Genomic DNA, 3716 nt, shown 5'->3' with positions numbered 1-3716 from the left:
CCTTGAGGTATTGAACATAAAATCATAATCTAAATAAAGGAGCTATGAAAAACATATATTTCTCACCATACGACAGAAGTCATGTTTGAAAACCCAAAGAGATATCACTTTCGAGTAGGTAATTGTAGTAATCAACTCGTGGACCCGCTTTCACGTAATAACATTCTAGAGGCCCCCTCCATCGGATTCCCACTACCATGGTAATCTCGACGATGTTGACTGACATCGAAGAAATCATATGATCACAACCACATATACCTAGCCACATATATCATCCAGTGGCTTTACCTTGCATATATATCACAGACTATGGCCTAGCCATGTCTAATAGCCCGTCAGTGACCCAAAGGTTCTCTAGCTAGAGCTTACTTATGCACAAGGGTCATACTATCTTGATGCGACATTCGACCTACTCTCGAATCTTCTGATTTGACAAAACCATTTATAAGCAAGTTGGGTTCTCAAAAGCTTATTTTAAATCTATTTCCAAAGTACCAATCATGGTGACGTAAGAAATCCATTTGTAAGACTTCATGTTATAAAACCTTTGCATGAGGTTTAAATATTAAATCAAAGCATGGTGAACATAAAGCTTATTCATGAATTCATATCACAAAAACAAGTATGGCATGTTTTGAGATAAATCGTGATAAAAAATCTATTTCCTGGTTTGTAAAACATTTTACATTTATGGCTTATACATATATAGATAAAACATTTTTAAAAGCATGACATTCACAAGTTCCTAGCATCCTACCAACTCATGCTATCAACAATTGCATTTAAAGAAAATCTATAACATTTATTAAACGTATGTCAATATATAGCTTATGGAAGTTTTGAAATAGACACCCTTTACTCATCACACAATAGTGGGATACTACGTCGCTATCTATTTAGGTGGATCTTTAGGTAATTCTACTTGCCAATCACCCATTATCTCCTCCAGTACACCACCATGACAAACCTTCCTCACTTACATACTTCCTAGCAACAAATTAAACTCAATATACTTAGTCGTACACATATATGGGCAGCACTTCAATCAATAAATCTTTAACCTATTTTCACATTTTTCATCCTTGTTATTCACAATAATCTAACATGCAATCTATGAACTTACAACCAACCAAGTCCAATATAACATAATGTAGTCACATTACATGCTTACTTTCTAGATTTTATCTTGAATTCCACATATAGCTCACAATCTCTCATACCCTAGGTCACCATTGCTGCCATAAGCATAAATAATCAATGCACATCTTATTTTTCCATTCCATGAGTTGTCTCAAGATTAAAAACACTTACCCATCATTTGTCTTGTTCAAAATTATCATACTTTTAAAATCCACCTACATGCATGCACCCAGTTCTTTGAATCCTTGAAGATTCTTACTACCACAAGCACAATTTCACATTACAATCGGTTGACAAGGCATGCATTCAAACAAAATGATAAGTTTCACTTTTCTTGCCTTAGAATCACCAAGCCAAACCTCCACTTTCTCTTTCAAGCTCCAACAATGGCATGCAAGAGAAAACCTTTTGGTTTTTCACCAATCTTCTCCAAAACTGAGCCTCCTTCAAGCCTTTTTCTTCTTTCTCCTTTCTTCCCTCTTTTCGCTCTCAAGGCCGATTCTTCTTTGTTTTCTCTAACAAGTGCCATTTTTCCAAGCCTTTCCTCAGCTTTCTTTTCTTTATTTTTTCCATACTTCTCATTGGACCAATTCTTTCCCCCACTAAATTTTCATACATCAATTTCCTCCCTCACTCATCGACCCAATATCCATCCTCACTTATCTCTCCATCTCCCACCTTCACTCCCTCATTCTTTCTTTTTTATTCTTTATTCCACGCACCTCCTTATTCCTCCAATCATATTTCATACACAACTTTCACTTCATATATTTTATTTGGTCATTCATTAATCCATTCAAGTCACATGCATCTCACATTTTTCTTCTCCCATTTGGCCACCTAATGCACCAATCTCATTACATACAATATGATTTATTCTTATTCTTATTTTTACTTCACATGGTGGGGGTCCCACATGTTTCCCACTAAGTTTCTTTTTTTTGCATGCAATCATTTGCATGTGATAGTGAATCCACATGCACATTTCATTACTCGACATATCTTCATTATCTTAATTAATTTTCTATGTCTCCAATCTTTCCAAACTCACTAGTACTATTAGTAGTACTTACATCAATAAAATTTCACTCACTAGACTAATATTCTAAAATCAATATGAAACACCTCATATCCCTGTTTAAAAGCCAAATGAGACCTTATCAATAAGACAAAGGATCAATTAACGTAAAATTAAGTACCAAAGAGCAGCAAAAGGTGAAAGAAATATTTTAAAATAAATTATTTTACACATGAGAAAATAATAATTAAATAATAATATTTTTATAAGGAATGAATTAGTTAGTTAAAAGGTGATGTAGAAGTGGACGGGGACAAAGGGAGATATTTTGAGACCCGAGGAGACAAGTGGAGAATTTTGAAATAAAATAATATTACAATATTAATATCTTATCTTTTATTGAAATTAGTCATGAAGGTAGGATTATATGACTGATCTAAGTGGGGAAGAAGAAGAATAAAAGAATTTCAAAGAAAAATTATGTTAGTGGGGCCTGCGTGCCTTTATTTAATTAAGTAAGAATGGTTAAGTACATATTTAAATATTACAGTGACGCCTTGGTGATGTGTAAATTTTTTATTTTATTTGTACACGTGTAAAAGATAAAAGATAGAAGGGACTTGAAATTAAAGAAATGTTTGAAAGACCAAATTTTGAAGGAGGAAAAGTTTGGTGGGACAAATGGTAAATAAGGACAAGTTGAGGACTTATGTGCAATTACAATATTTGAAGTTAAATGGAAGCTAACTAGCCAAGTAAAATTAGATTGTGTGGGAGGATGGAATATGCATGTAACAAATACTATTTCATGCAAAGACATGCATGAAATAATGTATTTGTAATGGGAAACATGTGGGACCCCCACCATGTGACAAATAAAAAGATATGAGATAAATGAATTAAATGACACAACCATATGGATTTTTAGAGTTGAAAGAATGCATGGAGGATTTATGCATGATGGACACTTGGTGGCAATTAGACTAAAAGAAAAGAAAATATAGTTGCATGTAATGTCATTGGCCAATGAGGAAGCCAAATGGAAATTAAGGTGGGAAAGTTGCATGAAAGACCATTGGGCAATAATAAGGTGAGATTAAGTGGAAATAAATTAAAGAATAGATATGGATAAGTAAAAGAGGATTTTTAATCAATGTGGAAGAAATGAAATTGATGCATGAAGCACCATTGGATGGCAAAATGGCCAAATAAAAATAAAAGGTGAATTGGTGCATGTGTTGTGATTGGTTTTAAAGGGTGGCTAAATGAAATAAGAAGAATAAAAGTGCATGTGTTTTGATTGGTCTAAATGAGTGGCCATATAAATACTAAGTTACAAGAGTAAAGGAGAAAGTTGAATAGGCTTGGTGAGACTTGAGAGAGGGCTAGCCATTTAGAGAAGAAAAGAGAGAAGAGCAAGCTTGAGAAGTTCCACTTGAGAGGAAGAAAAAGAGAAAAAAAGGAGAAAATTGGAAAGTCTCTGTTGTGAGGGTTCAAGAAAAATTATGGGGGGAAGAAAGAATTTCTTGCCTTTTTCTTCCATTTCACCCATTCTTTG

This window comes from Theobroma umbraticum, unplaced genomic scaffold, assembly GCF_002168275.2.
Source record: "Theobroma umbraticum cultivar Fairchild unplaced genomic scaffold, ASM216827v3 scaffold_86.0, whole genome shotgun sequence".
Taxonomy (NCBI): domain Eukaryota; kingdom Viridiplantae; phylum Streptophyta; class Magnoliopsida; order Malvales; family Malvaceae; genus Theobroma; species Theobroma umbraticum.
This window is presented reverse-complemented; position numbering follows the sequence as displayed.